We start from the raw sequence: 20,114 nt of genomic DNA, 5'->3' as shown, positions 1-20,114 counted from the left end.
TTTCTGTACACAGAAAGTAGTTCCAAGCTGACTCACAGCACCACAGTCCCCTTTTATGGGTTAAAATGTACAGTACACCCATACCTGTAGACATTGTCACTGATAATACAAGACAAACAACATTTTTCTTAAAATGTGTTCCTGGCCTATTCAAGTAATCACAATAATTACAAAAATGAGATAACAAACTAGGTCTCCAATAATATCTCTGGTAGGAAATGAATGAAGATACCAAATTTCAGAGATATTGCTTAAGGCTTTCTGCAACATTATGATATATCCCGAGGACAAACAAGTATAACAAATCTGAGTTAAACCAGTTGTATAAACCCATAAAACACAGTAACATGCATTTCAGCAGATAAGCACACTTACCATCACATGGATTTACAGAGCCCTAGTAAGGATTGTACTATAGCTACTGCACACTTACTGCTTACCAAAACAGTGAAATTAAAGCTATCTCTAGCAGGTGTACACATACTACGACTGCCTAAGTGCAAAACAATTCAGGACGGACAACACTGCATTAGCCATATGGTCACATTTCCATGAACATAATGTCCAGAGGAGGGCCTTTGGGTATTTGGGTTGAGTTTGGGATTTTGTTTTGTTTAGTTGTTTGTTTTGGTTGGGGTTTGTTTGTTATTTTTCTCAGGAGGAGGGGGTGTTTGAAGTGGGCTGGTTGGTTTTTATTTGTTGGTTTGGTGTTTGAAAGGAAGAATATTAGCAGAATCCACATAAAATCTTACTTATAGTTTAGTCCCACCATGCTAGGAGTTACCACACACTGTACTTCCAGCTAGGTTGAAATATTTCCAGAGCTTTTTCAGTAAACAAATGCTTTGAAGTTTAACAGATTATTTTAAATAAATTAAATTTCTTATAAATATTTTCTGTATTACATTTCCTCTTAGATACCAGCACACAAGTATTTGCAGAAAAAGGAGGGACAGACTCAAAACATAACATCTTCATCCTATCTGTATGTGTACTTAAAACAACAGTTTCCAGGCGTGACAAAGTAAAAATTACAGCGAAAGCCACAGGTATGTAGGTATGGAATTTCCAAAAGCAGTTTTTAAGCAAAGAGCAATACAAAGCTCTTCAATGTGAATACAATTTGGAAAAGATCAATGGTTCCAGAGTCTGTTATCCTGTCTTCCACAAAAGCAAAATCTGAGCAGACTTAATTGCAAAGATTATTTACTGTGCCAGCTTGACCTACATCTCTTATTGTGGTACATATTATCTATAGCTGTCAATGAACACCCATGAATGTTCTGAAGGGGAAACAATCAAGACTTCTTACTTCATGAGGTTTGAAATTTTACAACTACCTTTTTTGTATAACATTGGCTCCACTAAGTCACTTTTTTTGAGAGCTTTTCTTTTATGTTTCTGGATACAAAAGATAATGACTTTATCTGTCCTGAGCTTTATTTCTGAAGGAAATCATTCAAGAACTTTTGGTCTCTCAAGATTCTCCTTGAAATGCGAAAGAATGGGGTTCTAAATATTTTTTTTATTTAGGGACCTTCATTGTCCTTGACTCCAATTATGCAATTCAGATATTGCAAAATCCATTACTTGGTGCTTCAAACAGCTACAAAAAATAGATTTTGATGTATATTACCTCAGATTAATGAAGATAATACTGCAATTTGTCTAAATACATATATGTAGTTTCCTGAACTCCTGATTCTCCATTCAGAAATGGCTTCATATAGAATAAGCTTGCAATCATATTTGGCAAAGGTTTCTGGTTACTATGTCATCCTAAAGTTGCTCTTTTAAATGTATTCCTTATTGATCCTTTTAGTTCCTAACAGGACAAATAGGAATATTAAAGATCACACCATTCCTGCCCCTAGGAAAAGACCTTTTGAGTTCCAGTATCCAGAAGGGCAGAGGATGGACTCAGAGCTAAGTGCCCTTGCCTTTTGCTCCTGCCTTTATTCCCTGTTCACTAAGGGATGGCACGACAAAGACAGTGGCGCTATAAAACCTTGCAAGCTTCTGTGTCTCACCGCAGAATCTTTCAGTAATACTGTCTAAAGAAAGGACTTGCTTCCCCTACTCATACCCATTCAAGCTCTTTGTAAAAGTACTATGGAAATATGCTACCTGTGTGTGACCGCTGCCACAGTTTTCTTGAATAGAATAGACTATTTTCAGTTGGAAGGGACCTACAACGATCATCTTGTCCAATTACCTGACCACTTCAGGGCTGTGGCCAAGTTACAAAACATTATCAAGGGCATTGTCCAAATGCCTCTTAAACACTGACATGCCTGGGGCATCAGCCACCTCTCTACAAAGCCTGTTCCACTGCTTGCCCACCCTCTTGCTAAAGAAATGCTTCCGAATGTCCAGTCTAAACCTTCCCTGAGGCAGCTATGAACCATTCTCACGCGTCCTATCACTGGATACCAGGGAGAAGAGCTCAGCACCTCCCTTTCCATGTCCCCTCCTCAGGAAGCTGTGGTGAACAATGAGGTCACTCCTCCGCCTCCTTGTCTCCAGACTATACAAGCCCAGTCCTTAGCTGCTCTTCATAGGACATTCCCTGCAGCACTTTGACGAGCTGTGTTGCCCTCCTCCGGATGCATTCAAGGACCTTCACACTCTTCTTAAATTGTGGGGCCCGGAACACAGTACTCAAGAGCATTGCTGTACTTTGTCGCTGATCAACCCTTTACCCTAAAATCTACAGCACCTACCAAATGATGATGGAGATGGTGCCAAAATTAAATTGTTCTGTTATTTTTCTTATAAAATGGATGTTGCACTTCAAATACATAATACATAAGCTATTTACTGCTAAGCAGTAAACGTATATGGGAATAAATGTAAATGCCAACAAATGAATACTGCTCTAACTTTGAAGAATGTCTTGGAAGAGATTACTATTGATACAGTCATAAAATATATTAAAGTACATATCACAATTCAGCCAAAGATCTGTTCACAGTCTTAAAATTAAATGCACATATTACTAGATTGAGTCCTGATGGCTCAAACTTTGTCAACTCAAACCATAGATGAATGTACCATAAAACCGACCGATGTTTTTATAGAACTCCAACATTAATTATTCTAATCATGCTTAAATGTTTCCATTGACAAAAAGGTCTTTGGAAGTCCAACTTCAGCAGAAAAACCTGCAGATTTCCTGCATTCCTTTTTAAAGTCTAGCCCCTTGCTGAGACATTGTGAATAAGCAGTATTTGCATCACTAGCAGAGGGGAAATGACTGAATTAGTATTTTTCCTGAAAAAAACCTCAAGGAACTATTAAAGCAAGAGTAGCATCATGGGTCATTCACAAAATAAGTAAAAAGAAGAATGTGGTATATTTCCCAGCTATCTTATCCATTAATAAAATTGGTATTATTTGATTTACTAATTTGGTGGAAAATGCTGCAAGTACAAACAAAAAAATGAAGTCTCAGGAACACCTTCTGTACTTCATGCAACTTTATCTGACCTTGAATAATGCTGGTGCAAAGAGCTCAAACAAATTAGATTTTACATTTACAAGAATTCCACACAGTGAACATCTAAGAGTGTGAAAGCCTCCTGACAATTTTTCCAGGTTGTTCTCAAAAACAGGTAAGAATTTCCTTGCTAAAACATCAATCAGTTCCCAATGGGAGTTACTTTAGGTAGGCCTGAGAAATAAGAAGCTTCAGAATTACGGCTTTTCTGTCACAGTACAGCAGCTCAAGAAAAAGGACAAGAGCAAGGGATTAAGGAAGCTTAGATATTGTTCACAATTCAAATTAATCTTTGAGTAGATGATGGGTTGTAAGTGACAGATGAATAGACAACTAGAATTTTCAAGTAAATGTTCCTTCTGTCCCACAGCCAGGAGGATTTGCTTAGCTGAACTACAGTTTCCCAACGCCTGACTGATGCAAGGACAAACAAGGCGTAAATTTAAGCTAAAAAGCCTGCCCTCATTGATAAAAGAGGTAAAGAAGAAATATATTTTTGTTTTCTTACTTTTAAAGCAGAAAGCTGGTAAGTCAAGAGAGCAAATCAAGCAGGTAAAACTTACAGAAAAAAATACTAGTGCCTGTACTCTCACCAAAGTCTGTTCCAGTCATTTGGAAAACCCTTCTATCAAGGGTAACAGATCACACAGGCATGCTCAAATAGCTGGTATTCTATGGTGGCTCATCTATATTGGATAAGAGTAATATAATATACCTGGGAAGACCTAAGTAAGCATAAAATATCCTGTACGTAATTATCCTTTATGCAAGTATTTAAAAAAAAAAAAAAAATCATAAGTTTTTTTATACATGCATAGGTATTACATTAGCCAATTAGAGATAAGCTTTATCTTTTTCTCTCAAAGTGTGCATAAATATCCTTGACAAGATGAATGAAGGGAAGAAAAAAGCCAAAAAACAACCACCCAAATCAGTTAAAACTAACTATACCTATTTAAAAATGCAGAAGAACAATACGTGAGTAGTTTAAGCATTCATGTGTAGTGTATTTAGACAGCATTTGTCATATTATGTTTGTTGTGCTGTGTCAAAGCAAAAAATCTTCTGTAATAATTGTAATTATTTTAAAAGATTTGAATGAAGCTGTTCAGGACAGACTTTTAAAGCTACTTTCTTACATACAGTAAGATAAAATAAATATTTTTTTATTTTCAATAAAGAGGTTTAAAATATTTTAATAAATGTGTTTATGCTACAGGATTTTGAATTCCTGAGATGTAAATAAAACAGTAACTCTGTAAAGCTCACAGAATAACTACATAAGCCATTTTACAAGGAGAATATATTTTTCCTTCTTTTCTATGAGCACATAAAGCTCTCCTTCAAGCTCTTACTAAATCTATTGATCTGTGAAACACAGTGCACTCCAGGGAGGCAATTCACTTGACGTTATATATCAAATGATGAGATGAATAATGATCATACCATTTGGTAATTAAACATCTTACAAACCTTTTAACTAACTGAACGTTAGAAAGGTCAAATGAGATCAAACTTACTTTTTTTGTTTTCAATTCTTTTCTTGTATTAGCAATACAAAAGTCATATTTAACAGTAACTATAATACTACATGGCAAAACCAAATAATTAAGCAACTTATTTTTCATTCCTATATTATTACAGAATTTGAATACACAGAGAAATTGTTCTTTCATCCTACAGTCCTATTATAATCTTAATTTTAAGCTTACAGAGAAGTAGCCACTCACCAGTATATAGCAAATAACTAGCAAAATTACTGGATTAAGGGAAACAAACAGCACATGGAGCAAATCTAAACTTTACCAAAGCACCAAGGAATTTAAATAAACTTCCTTGACAACTTCCTGTATAGTTACAGGAATCTGTTTTTTTATTAGAGGATAAGTATAGGCCATTTCAACAGTTCATCACGTTAGACATTAATGTGGACATTTTATCTATTAACATAGAGTAATAACATAAATGTTTGACACTAGAAACAAATCCAAAATGTTTATTAAAGAAGTCACCTAAAGCTGTTAATTTCATGAACAGTTTTGCGTTTTACCTGTAAATTTGGCAGTTGCAAAGGCAATGAAAAGATGTAGCAAAGACAGGTTTTACTACGGACTGCCACTACCGTAAAAATCACCTCCCTCAATGGCTAAAAGTTTCTCTCCAACACCTCTGTCAAACATGGAGTTCCCAGAGAAGACAGCATCTATGACCATCAAGCCCTTCCTTGTCAGAAAGAATAAATCCCTCTACCTCCATGCAAACTATCAGCCTTCAATAGCCAAATAGATTCAGATCCCAAATACTACAGAATGTCTTAGGATTTCCCTCTAGTTATTTTCCTAGGAAACAAACAAATCTTTATTAGTTTGTGAAGACAACATCCAGCATCATTCCCCAAAACAAACTGTGACAGATTCAGTCACCTTTCACAAACATACAAACACACAATCAAATTTTGAGAGAAGTAAACAACACAACCCATGACAGCCTACGTGCATATTACAGTTCTGTCTTCTAGAAGAGCAAACTGGCCACTCTCAGAAACCATCCTTAGTCTACGCAGGCCAGTATATCTGTGTTGCCTCAGGTGCTTCTAGACAACTAGAGCTAAACCAGAAAAGAGAGGTATCAGGGGCAGAAGTGGAATGAAGGAGAGAGGTTTTTTACAAGGCATCTATAACAAGTAAGGCAGCAGATGAATTTGCCAACTGAAGGACAGAATTTTTTCTGGGAAGTCCCACATCCATGCTGAGGTCTGGCTGTTGCTATCGGATGTAAGAGAGGTGTAGGAGATAGATACCTTCTTACCATCAACTGCCAGTTGCTGACAGTACTTTGTCTTTCTTTGTCTCAAGGCTGGGAAGAGAGGTCAAGTTCACAAAATGAAAAAGAGGTAATTAAATTGGATACTCTATCTTCTGAGATCTTTTAAGTATTGGACAGGGTATTGAAGTTCATAACGTAATAACTTCAAAACACTGTCCTATCAAATACATTCCATCAATCCAATATATAGCTTTTTCAGGCCTACAAAATCATAAAAGTTTAAAATATCTTGAACTAAAAATATTTCTGAATTACAAAATTAAAATAATATAAATTATAAGATTGCAGTAACATTAATACTTCCTCAGATCTCCCTTTTTCATATAGTTCAAAAGTACAGTATTTAGCAAATCTTGGAGAGAAAGCGCAAAGACTTATTTTTCTAAAAGTTTAACATGCAAAAATTTAGGCGAAAAATGTTACTTTACTGTAACTAACTGGTGTATTTCATTATCTTTTACAATGGAAAGGAAATAACTGTGGGGCTTCTGCAACAGAACAACTTCCCTTAACAGAGCAAATAAACAGGTGTTCAGATCAGACTTATTTTAGGAGAGTATTATGCATGTGATTTTAAGCACTGATCTGTGAAAAGATGTTCAGTGGAGGCTCAAGGGCTTCAACATATGCTCACTTAGCAAACAGCTGCAGTAGTTAAAAGATGCTCCTGCCCTCTCCCTCCTTCCCCTGCTGTTTGCTACCTTACCAATGCCAGAGATGCCTGCTGCCACTCAGGAGCTGGCAAAACGACTACACAAGCACTGCTAAGTAACTTCCCTGCAAAGCCAAGTAGCATGGTTTAAACTGTTAATGGATTTTCCACTGCATACGCTGCGGATCCTTTCCATGTTCATTTCTGTTTTCCTTTTTGAAAGTGACAGGTTGAAGAAGAGAAAGAAGAAAGAAAGAAAACACAAGTTCTGGAGTAGAGGCAATAATGAATTTCTGAGAGAGAGCAAAGATACCTAGAACTGCAGAACCTGTTCGTTAAATAATTATGTGGTTTAGTTATTGAAAGAATTATTGATAATGATGAGTCTGATATTTCTGCAGTGGAGAAGAAAGATTTACGCACGGGCACGCTTACCTTCCATATTCCTCATAGCACTACTGCTCAAAAAGACAAATACAAAATGATTCTGTCTTAAAAGAAACCTTTAAGTATTTTCCCATTCATTTCATAATTCAGTTCAACGTATCAGCCTTATTTGTAAAAATAAAATAAATAATAATGCTGTCATTTATTTAGTCCACTTAACCAGTAGAGAGAAACTGGTCTTAGGCAAGTTTAGAAGTTCTGATAGGATGACGACACGAAGATTACAAAATCCTGAACTTATTTTTTTAAACAAGTAGTTAACAATCAAATTTGAGAAAAAGTACATCCACCTAAAACTAAAGTAAAAGACTTTGACTGGGCTGAGTAGACATTTTGTATGTGTTATGTTTTAATTCTTTAATAAGTGATGAAAGAGAGAAATTTCATGAAATGTCATGAAAATATATCTTACAGAAAACAAAGTAACAACTAAAGGCAAGTGCCCATGTAAGTTTCCATCTTGAAAAGAAGCAAGCTAAATATCCACAATAGTATATACTGCTCAGATAATAAATACCAGGTTCAAAATAGTTGCAAAATTTTTAAGACATGAGGTCACATGTCTTTGTCACTATCGCACTATCCATCTGCTATAATTTGAAGTGTTTAGTATTCAGCTTCACCAAAATACAGAACAATATTAGGTTGCAAATTCAATTACCGAAGCAACTTCTATATGCATTTCCATAGATCTAAACCAAAATTTAATTCAGTTTCTCCTTCAAGTACAATAACACTGAATTAAAATTAGTCTGTTTCCTATTAGCGTAGTTACCTATAAAGCTACACTTAACCAAAATATATATTTTAGAATTAAATTTCTATTTTGAACATGCTATTGTACCATGTCCTACACCTTATACTTGAGAAACCATATATTGTTTAAAGTATAGCAAGCAGTTGAAACTTTGCGGCCTGAGATTACATGCCTAGTATTTTCATTTGCAAAACCTTTACTGAATCTGTCATAATTTACTGAATCTTTATATAGGTACTTGAATCTATACACATGTATTTGGATGTAGGACCAGAACCATATGAACCCAAACAGGACTTATTTTGCTTCTCTAGAAGACTGAAGCTCAGGGAAAAAAAAAAAAAAAAAAAAGTTCCTTCAAAAATTAAACTGTGAACGTTTGAATTTTCTAAAAAACCTGATGCAGTTAAGCATGGTCTTACCCATCAAATCACCAATAAAAACCTATCTCCTGTAGACTGTGACTGACAACAATTACCACTAAATAGCTGTTTTACAGACTACATTAAAAATTCGGAGGCCCAGTTCCTAAGGGACAGTGATCTTTGTCCAGTTCCTAGATGACAGTGCCCACATCAAAGAAAATCATTACCTCTTTCTTTGCTAGATCCCATAATGCATTTTCCAGAGGAGAGAAGAAATCACTCCCCAAGACAGTTAACAAGCACCACTTAGAAATACAAAACTCATTTAAAATCAGCTTTTTAGGGATGTTAACTCTCAAAGCAATCAAATAAACATCTATGCCATTTTCAAGATCCTATTTATTTTCAGGAATTAGACTTGCTGTTATTTCTTCCATATGCAGTTACTTGTACTGAATAGCATTCTTTATTGCCTACTTTTTTTCTTTTTTTAAAATATGGATTTTAAATAGCTGGTCACATTTATCATGGACTGATTTCTGGATAAGGGAACTTCAAAAGCATCCAAGAAATAGAGGTAATTTCCTTTACTGTGTTACTGGAAAACACAGGAGACAATAACATGAAAATTAGCCCTTCAGAATTACTTCAAATATGGTCAAGTAAGAGACCATGCTGAAGAAAAGAGCACAAATAAGTTGTTCTGAGAAATATGAGAAATGACATTTGGTTTCCTTAAGTTTTACAGAAAACCAAAGCAAACTACTGCTGAGGTTTCTGTTTCTCTTGATAAAATTAGCTTTTATTCTATCTAAATCAATCTATGTTGGAATACTTACAGGTCTCACATTTACTTCCACAAACTGCGGTAATGCTTAAAGGCTTTCCAACTTAACTAGAAAACCCCATGACAGATAGAAAAGACTTCACAACACAGACAAGAGCAGGGATTCTTTGTCTTGGATGCCTCATCAGGGGAAAAAACAAGGCAATTTTATGTATATTATTAAAATCTAATTAAACTAATGTTCTCTGTTGCCTCCTCCAAAAGGCAATGTTTTCTAGGAACTTAATTTCATACAAGCAGAAAAAGAAAACAAAAGAGTTAAATCGGAGATTTGTGGCAGAGTTGCATGTTCCTCTAGTCCCTCACACAGAAAGACAAAGATGTTGATGACCTTTTTATCCTACTGCATCAACAGAAAGAGCATAATAAAATCAATGAGAAGAGCCTTCCTTCAGGAGGATGGGAAGCCCTATCTTGCTCATCACAGTCACTAAATTTTGCTTTTTAAGTGTTTAAATTTTAAGTCTGGAATGGCTGTTGAGAGCATTAAGAGTTTGGCCAGACACACAGTCAATCAGCATGGCAACAACAGACATTAGGGTAGACCTCTCCAGAGCACAGCTGGTGCTAGTGCTCTGCATTATAAGCACAATAATTTTCCTTCTTAAAAATATGACCAGAATGGGAAAAACTATCATTCACATTTCGTAAATTGATTCACATTCATATTGGAAATATGATTTTGACCAGCACCGTCCCTGTCACTGCACACATCAGCATAACTAGTTGTGTATTCTGGCTAACAGTTAATCCAAAAATCCATTCTTACTATGTTTTTCCAATCTGTCAGTTCACTCCTGCAAGTAATTTTCAAATAGCTCATTCATAATTTATTTCAAACCCAGTATTTGTGAAATCTCACAAGCATCCCATAAGTCAGTACCAACAGCACAACAACAACAGTAACTTAAAAAAAATAAAATAAAATTGATATCTAACACAAAAAAAATATTTTGTTTAAACATAAAGAGAAAAATTAATGTATTTGTTATTTAAATGACTTTTTTCAAGGTAGAAAATCAAGGCTGCGTCTGCAAACTGTTAATATATTTTTAATTTATTTTATATTTATTTCCTTTATTAACTCTAGGTTACTTTGGGATAATGTATTGTACTACACTAACACACAGGTGTCTTGCTTTCTTGAAGAAGTGGTGCAACTAGTAAGAAGGAACCCACTGGTGTGACACAGATGACCAATACTCATTCTTACCCAGACCAAAAAATGAGGCATATGTTACCTGTTGTATCTTCACTTGTTTATTATTATCTATTATCTTAATTCTAAAAATAACACGGACATACTACACTGCTGATCCACAGTAATTCTTTATAAAATAAGTGCGCTGTGAAGAATATTTGGGGCTTGGTGAGCATTATTCTAAACAGTTTGTCACAATAGTGACTGGTTATCCATCACCAGTATCTTAAAGTATCAGAAGCACTAAGGGAAAAAAAAACCATTATATCCATTGTTCTTAATTTAAAAATAAAAAAAAAATCAAAAAATCCCTCTCAGCAGAATAAAAATTTAAACATCAATGGAAATTCCACCAGAACACATGATAATATTTTCAACAATTATGATTTTGGTAAAAGCCATTAACATGTTTTTTTAACTGTATAACATCAAAACAGCAGACACCTCTTCCTGGTATGTTATGCCTAAAAAGTATTTCCATCTGTTTCAATGCTTTGGCTTTTTCATGGGCTTAAACCTGTCAAATTATTCCATTTGATTTCAAAGAGAATTCTCATATGGCAATCTATTTTATTTACTTTATCTTCAATAAAATGGTTGAGTGAGCATTAGCAACTATGAGACACAAGTTTCAATCAGTCCTCTGGCAAAGGCGTCAATCTACATTAGACCTACTGTGCTGTGAGCTGCAGCCAGAAAGCTGGAGTAAGACAGGGCAACAGTGAATGAGTAAGACCTAATAAAGCAGCAGTGAAGACAGAGAAAACTCTCCCTAGACACTACCATACACTGCTTATATAATGTGTGTGCCTAGTTCAACACACGAGTAGCTCCTTAATAAAGCTGACAGCTAAAAAGGAGCCTCAGACTCCCAACTTTATTTTACATGACAACTACAGTAATGGCCCTCTGTTTTCAGGCAGGCCACACTTAGAAACCTGTATTCTGTTCAGTTAAAATTAAGAGTTCTCACCTCTGTCATTCATGTCACAAAAAAAAGAATCATAAAATTATTAAGATGCACACCATCTCCCCTCATTTCGTACAATTACTTGGAAAAAAAATCAAATTCCAACTAGCTTTTCCTTAAAAATTTCTATGCTAGAAACCACAAAACAATCAGTGTATTTGAGCAGTACCTAATTTCTCAAGACAGCATCATTAAGGGCTAATTCCAACAAACATGGGGTATCACTCCTAGACGCCGTGAAAATATCTCCCTAAAAACAAACTTTGTAGTAAGTAATGTAAGTTAGTATTTGATATGGGCTGTAAAAAGCAGATTATTATAATAGTGCTCTTCCCAGCAAAACAGACCATTAAGACTGTACTTAATGTTCAGCTGAATTGAAAAGGTGGCCAGTTTAAATCCATAGTTTTATACTTTATATAATCACAGCAAAAATTTATACCTCATAGTTCCAGGCCACAAATTCAGTTCTATCCATGTAAAATACTTTTTGACAAAAGCTGCCTCCAGGTTCCCCCCAAATCAGTAAATTACCGCTATTCACAATCACCCTAGAAAGAGAATTCAAAATTCTACAATTCCATTAAGATGTACTGTTTATGTTTCAGACTCTTTCTGGTGGAAACCAGATTGAAGACAAAGCCCATCAATCCCCATCCAATTACTGCTCAGAAAGCAGGTACCAACTTTTCCTTTCAGCATTATTTTGTATATCCTCCTCTCCTTCACCTATGGCAGTATCAATTATTTGCCTTCTGACCAGACACATGGAAGAGTTAGCCTTCTCTGTGGACAAAGCTAACGCCAGTCCATTATCCAGCTGATGGAATGGCTTGTACATCAAAAGTTTCACATGTCGGTCATCAACACATTCACCAGCAATGAGACCTTACATAACTCTTGAGTGAGTTCAAGTTCAGCTGCAAGATAACTATATGAGATGTACTTTTGTACTAATTAACAGTATGATTGTGTTTGCCCTATGCAAAATAACCATATATATATATATATATATATGCACAATGAATGCTTGGTAGGTAAACTGCATACATATACAATACATGTACATGAGTTGTGTTGTTTAGAGTCCTGTAGTACCAGGAAGAAACAGGTATGAACACAATGTCTCCTCTTCCACAAGTTGCCAATACAGGACAGAAGAGCTAGATCACTTTAACAGTAATTAATACCACAACTACAAAACACAGAAAATATTCATATTTAGCAAACTTCTTTAGCTTTTTTTTCAAAGCCTAATCAACTCAGAAAATCCAGCTGTAACTGTACTACTAATAGTCCCCAGAAGCGTCCATTTAAGTCATCAGTCCAAAAATGGAACATTTTTTCTCTGCTTTCACATTTTTCCAATATGGATTTTTTCTTGGTTTTAATTGTTCCAACTCTTAACTCGGTTTTCTGAAACTTACTCCTGATCAGTTAAGTCATCTATTGAAAGACAGGACAGAAAGCAAACAGAATATTTCTCTCTGTTATTTAAAAATTACTCATGAATGCAATTTTATTTTTATGTATTTCTATCACTATTTTTATGACTGAATCCCAATTTTCAATCAGTGCAAAGACAGTGTCCTGCCATAAAAAAACATCAACTCTAAATGACATACTGAAGAACTAGCATGCAGAATTTACTACTGTTTCCTCATGGACTACAAAAACATTCCCTCTCCAGCTTCACATACTGCAAGAAATAGAGACCAGCACTAAAAAAGCCAGAGATTTTTTTTACAGAAAGCATTTTTATAGATTGTGTTTAACTCAGAAGTTATGGAATAAAATAATGGAAGAAACAGAGTAAGTTACTTTCCTCCATATGCCTTAAGTTCCAGACATACTGGAATTCAATAAAATGATACTGCCAAACTATTATAGATGCACAAGTCAGTATTACTGTATTTCTCACATTATTTGGTACAGAACATAGTAGATTTCCAGAAAAAAATATCCTTAAAAAAATGAAAATTACTTGCTGGCTCACCAGATTTCATTTACTACACAGTTACTACACATTTACCACGCAGTTTCTATCAAACCAAACAGTTCTCCAAAATATTGAAACCATCTATGAAGAAATAATATAGTATTACTACAGAGAAGTTATACCACTCAGATATGTGTATAAATATGTGATATAAAAACAGTCATATTTTCATTGCTACCTAGAAAGCAAAGAATATTACCTTTTTTATTTTTTCTCCATTGGGTAATGTAAGAAAAAACACTGTTTTGCAAGTATATTACTACATGTTAACATACAGCCACACACAAATATATGTGATGCCAGTAACATCTGTTTGAACGCCTGAAACATAGTTTCCCTGTATAATGCTGTATATCCTTTGATTTACAACATTGCTAAAGCTAATATTGTATATTTTCTTCTTTCTATGGTTTCACCATATTCATACTGTATCCTCCAAGCCAGTTCCTAAAGTCCTTGGAAAAACATGAAGTTAAATTGGAAGAAAGGAATTTTCCTTTCTTATTACCAAGTGGGTAAAGACAGTCACAGTGAAACACGTATCAGGACAGTCCTGTTTTGCACTGCTTTGAATTAGGTTAAAAAGGTCTGTGCTTCCTCCCAGAGGGTGAAACTTTAGAAAACTTGTTATAAACATAGTTTCAACACTAATTACTCTCACCATCATTAACTCCTTGGCAACTACTTCTTTTTCTTGCCCTTCTCAGCTACCAATTCATGAAGATGGATGTATAAATATTATGGAGTATATGGGTATATCTGTATACTTCGTAATACCTTAGTAGTTACTGCACATGGCACACAGGGAAATAATACATATTTACATTGGCAACAGTGGTGTATATCAAAGCAGTTGGGCCTGGTTCCTATTATGGTGAGTTATTTTGTTGTACCTTGTTGAAATTTGAATCTGTAAGATTTAGTATTAGGCACCAGTTGAGCATATTTTGCAATTTATACATTAAAATATTGCCTGACATTTTGATTTTGAAAAATTATGGAAATAATCCCAAGAAATTTTCTGCCCCTGTAGGAAAAGCAAACTGTGAACAATTGCAACATTCTACATGTTGATTTAATTCTTTATTGCAATAGCAAGTATGAAAAATCTGAAATAGAAGTGAGTGGCTTGCTAAGCTCTCACATTACACTAATTCCTTGGCAATGTCCTTTTCCAGATCTCTCTATGGTAAAAAAACTAATACACAGTTATTCATGGCTCATTCAAGATAGCTATGAAGGTCTGGAGCAAAACAAGCTATTCAATGCAGGCATGCCAAGTCCCAGGGGGTACCATACCCACGAAGTGTTTCTTCACAGCAGGTTCAGACTGTTAATACACAACACAATTCAAACAGGACTTGAACTCATGGTCCTTGACATCATGGAGTATTCCTGGTTACCAGTGGAATAGACATAATCCCAGTTTCAGGAAACTAGGAATACCCAAACTCAGGGATTCATCACTATTTAATCTTGCCTTATAACATTTTAATTTATTTCAAAAAATGTTTATACAAATACGGTCTAAAATAATTTTCTAAAGAAATTTGCATAATTATCATACTCCTAGTGCAGCTGATTTAATGAAACAATACAGTGAAACTTTAGTCCAGAGTTCCAGAGACCTTGGTGAGAGATCCATGTTTTCATTTATCTTTGTGGCAGGTGCTGGAACAGCAGATAGGGAAAGCCTACATGACTTAAATATTCTCTGGTATCTAGTCATAACACTAGCAGTCATACATCTCAGCAAATCAGAGGAAACAGAGATCAGCTATTTCAATATGGACTGGTAAGCAAGAATAGCAATTCCAGAACAAAAGAAAGTTGCAAAAAATAATACTCAAAGATATGTGATGCTTGACCTGTACTCACCTGCTTCTTCTAAGTCTCAAAAAGACCTTTTAACTTCAACCTTGAACTGAAGTGATGTCCAAAATCAATTCCAGTACCACCATCCTGACAAGAAAAAAGAGAAATGCTTACAGCTATTTAAACATTGTCTAATTTTTTTTAAAAAAATTGCCTTTATCACACCTTCTAATTAGTTTCAGATGTGCATAAGCTGATTGTAAGTATTCTGAAAGAAAAAGGAAGGAGTTATTATTTTTAAGTTTTGTATTTTGACATAGACATTTTGGTTAAAAGACCAAGCAAGTTGATAGAGAAAGATTCCCTTAACAAGCAGTCACCTTAAATGTAGTCCACAAAAACCAGAATTGTTCATCAAGTTTCTGCCTTGCAACAGAGAGACAGATAAGGCATCACTCAAAATCTAGACTTATTTTTATTATTTTATTTTTCTTATTAAAGTACCTAAAGGCAAATAAGAGGGAGGCTTCCCTGAAGTAGTTTGTTCCAGACAGAGAACTGCACACAGTATCACTACCAGTAAGTTCACAGGGTCATCTGAAGGAAAGGGACAGAAGCTGGGAGACAGCATGCCAATGCAATTTAAATCTATATGAATTTCAGGAAGGACAAAAGGACAAGTGAAAAGAAAAAAAAAAACCAAACCAGCTCTGAAGCTGAGACTATGACTGCATTGAAGGGAGAAGGTTGGACAACGCAGAAGAAATAAAGGCCATGCAGGTCTGTAGAAAGTATATGTAGATTGCATCTAGGCCTGAGCACATTTCTCTTTGCTGAAACCACAGATAATCAATTCTACATCTACGCTAGTATACTCACATGCGCTCCAAGACAGAGGGGCTGCATGCAAACTGTCTAATGGATGTGGTCAAATAAACGTCTGGGTAAATTTCTGGAACAATATTAGTTTGTGAAGACCTAAACTGTGGCAGAGACCTAGAAATATTTCCAAGCATTGTTTAATTTACTAATATGGATGTAGCCTTAATGCCTGAAACTCTTCTATTTCTGAAGTTGATCCTACCAGCGTCTCGATGGTGCCTCTTGGCAATTCTCCCTTGCTGACAAGGTCAGATAGAAGCAGACTGAAGAGTAAAATGAATGTAGAATTTTATAAAGAAAAGACTGCTTTCCCACAGTTTAAAAAAACTCCTGTGTTCCAACTGGCATTATTAATACACACTTTGTTACAAGATGTTTGGACATTTAAAAGAGCTGCAGCTCTAACTTCTTCCTTTGTTTGTAGAGTGTAACAAAACCTGCTGGGAAGGTCGAAGTTCCTAGAAAACTGAAAGCTACCTGGCAGCCTCTGTAGTAGAGCAAGTGAAGAAGGAAGAGCAAAGAATGACAGGCTGGAGGAATAAACACTACGTGAAACCACTGCACAGTAGGACAGCACTGGGAAATGAGAAGGCAATCTTATGAGCCCTTAATACAAAGAGAAAAAAGAAGAAAATGTTAAAACCCGGTAAGGATCCTAAGGCAAATATGAGGAGGTGAAGGTGGGTGGCAATTCTTAAAAGTTGTTGAGAAGTAAAATGTGTGTCAATGAAACTGCTTGATGGTCATGTGTTCACCCTGGATCCAGAATGAAAATGTCCAACCAAATGTCCAAGACAGAATCATTCACCTTGCTCTCCTATTTCCCATTAAAAGATTGCAGGTATAAATCTTTGAAGTTTCTGGTGCATCTGAAGTCTAGACAGAAATACATCTTATGGTTATTTTTTCAACAATATGTATCATTTGTTATCAGATGTTAATACGTAAGCCTCAGCCATCAATATTCTGTTATTTCTCTTTTTTCCTACATTCCTTTATGCCAAAAAAATTTTCAAATAATCACTTCTCTTAGGTTGGATTGTATTAAACATCACATTTTGCTTCACCTCAGAAACAGAGCCAAGATAGTTATCTCGTATATGAAATCTTACACAAAAACATGGCCTATTTTGTCAAGATACAGCCTTCTTAGATGAAAAATTTTGTGATAACATTTTAATTATTCTCAATATGAAAACAACAACACTCATTAGTCTTGATTATTAAATTTTTATCTTTCTTCTTTTTGAATTTCAGGATTTCCACGATTTTTCAGAAGTAAGGAAGGAATATTTAAGTGGGTGGGATTGTACATCGTAGATGTGTCACAGACAGATGGCAGGCCTTACATACCATCTTTCTTTTTGCCAATACAAATCTTCACCTTTAGATAAACTTATCTTTTGACCTATGTTTCATTTATGCTACTTCCCTGTGTGGTTTACCTGATGAAGGCAGCTGCCTCTTAAAAATACTTTTGCCATAAACATTGCATTGTTTTGATTTTGGTTTGCATCCTAAAACCTGGACTTGAATCATTCCAGTTATTCCAGTTTAATAATAAGATTTCTCTACCTTCCCTCCAACTGAGCCAGCACATTCCATCCCTTGGGCCACAGCAGGTAGATCTTTAATGTCATTGTTTACCTGCCCCTTACTGACAGTGCTTACAGAGTTATTTTTTCAGTTCTTCGATACCTAACAATTCCATCTGAATTCCATGTAAATCTTAGCAGTTTACAATCAAGTTCACAGCACTTGCCAACCAAAGCTTTAAAAGCAACCTGACAGAATTTATTTTTTAAATACAGTTGCAGTGGATCAAAGTTCAAGCAATTCTGGCAGCTCAACGTACCATTGTTTACTCAAGCAGGAACACTCATCAAGTAAACACTAGAATACAACTGAATTGGAAGTCACCTGTGGGCTGCTCATCTTTGACTTCCCATTCAGGTCCCTAAAATTTGAGTCAAACAAGCAAATACCACAACTTCTGTAGTATCTGAGAAAGAAAAAGTGCACTGGTCAATGACTGATTTAATCTGGTATGTAGATGCTCATTAAATTGTAGATTTAGAGGAATTCTAGTAAGTTGGGTTTTTTTCAAATGATAAATGTGTAACAATTGTGATCACCACCACTACAGAAGCTAGACAGATAACAGATGTATTTTCGACACTGACAATGTTGCGCAGTTTAGGTAGCATTTTATCATACAATATGCTGCACGAGACTTCTTACATAATAAAGCATTATTCATTATGAGCACAACTAACAGAATTTGGCTCTTATTTATGTGAATTGTCACAGTTGTTTCAGAAATCACTAGAATATAAAAATAAATATTTAATTCAAAATGAAAGCCAAATCCATTCCTAGATGAAGACATCCCCTTGAAACTTCACTTAAATAAATACATACAATGCCCCTGTGCTGTAAGCCATAAAATATTCCAATGAAGTACTACTCACCAAAGCATTCCTATTTGAGAACACGGTTGAGGGCCACCTATATAAGGTATCTTCAGATAGACAGTTTTAGATCAGATAGATTGGGCCAAAGACACAACTGGTTTCAGTAAAGGAAAAATTACTTGCTAGAGAGATGAATTATTATTTTAAAGGCATACGCATTCAATGGTATCCATAGCTTCCACCTTTCCATTGTATAGCTCTCCCATGCAATTAAAAGAAGACTTAATTCATAACAGGACTTCTGAGAAAGTCTTAAATTGCACTATGCCAACAGGATATCCTGAATTTTATTTGAAAATACATTATTTACACACAATCTATAATGCATATCTTTGAAAAGTAGAAATAGAAATGTTTAAAGTTACTTACTAGTCAGACTATATATTTTCAGTTATATTTAAACTACTTCAAGACATTAATCTACACCACAAAAAAAATGCACTTTACAAGAATATTACATAAATTACAGAAATGCAAATAGAGAAAAAAAAAAAATCTTTTTTTCCTCCTGAATCCAAGTAGAGGTAGACAATTTCTGCGACAGAGAAATACTCAGACGCTCATAACTAGATGAGCACTACTGAATACCATTATACTTAACAAGAACATGCAAAATAAATTAGTAGTTATGTTTTATAATCATTCCAAAGTTAAATGAACCTATGAAAAGACCTTCATACTACTGTGATCTCATTAGCCAATTTTTACATTAGCATTTAAAACAAATGATGACTGGATTTTGTTATATTATCAGTGGATCCAAACAAAAGTACTGTGGTGGTGGGAGAAGCAGTCTTTTTTTAGCTGGCAGAGAGAAAATTATTAATTCCTGAATGCTTCTTGAATTGTCAACCTTCCCCACCTGTATCTTTTCCAAAATTTTTAACGAATTATATTTATTTAAAAAATTTCACATTACATTATATACCACTAAAATTAATATTTTATAATTTTCTCATCATGAAATTTGCAAATAAAAATATCTATACTGAATTAATTAAGACAACATGCAACTATGCGAAGAAACAGGTCAAGGAAAATAATAAAATTTAGAGAAAAGCTGTAAAAAATTTACTATTTCATGCCTTGGAAATTGCCCAGTGACAGAAAAAAATAGTGACATGGACCAACTATTATCATCAAGTTCCAAAATGTTCCATTCACTGAGTAACTGATGTACAGCTTACATGTAGCTCCTCCTGTTGGGTTGAAGCTGGGATAGTGGGGTAGTGTGTGTTACATTTAGGTGTTACTTATCCTAAAGATTAATAGGACACTGATTACCTGTACTTATCAAGGCACGCTGGAGAAAATGGAGACAGAACAAATAAACTGCATGCCTGGAGCAAAGGTAAAATCACCCCTCCTCAGTCTTTTCCA

General features: G+C 35.0%; 1 protein-coding gene across 7 annotated transcripts in view; it reads right to left on the bottom strand.

Moving 5' to 3' along the window:
- The window catches only part of FOXP2 (forkhead box P2), a 445,023-nt gene that overhangs the window by 292,204 nt on the left and 132,705 nt on the right, over positions 1–20,114 (bottom strand). For all 7 annotated transcript variants that reach the window (XM_055710829.1, XM_055710818.1, XM_055710824.1 and 4 more), the window contains exon 3: positions 15,442–15,525. The gene's annotated coding sequence lies outside the window, so the exon portion shown is untranslated. The remainder of the gene's footprint in view (positions 1–15,441; positions 15,526–20,114) is intronic.

The sequence above is a fragment of the Falco cherrug genome, chromosome 5, assembly GCF_023634085.1.
Source record: "Falco cherrug isolate bFalChe1 chromosome 5, bFalChe1.pri, whole genome shotgun sequence".
Taxonomy (NCBI): Eukaryota; Metazoa; Chordata; class Aves; order Falconiformes; family Falconidae; genus Falco; species Falco cherrug.
Note: the sequence above shows the minus strand (reverse complement) of the source record. Positions and strands in the feature narration are given on the sequence as shown.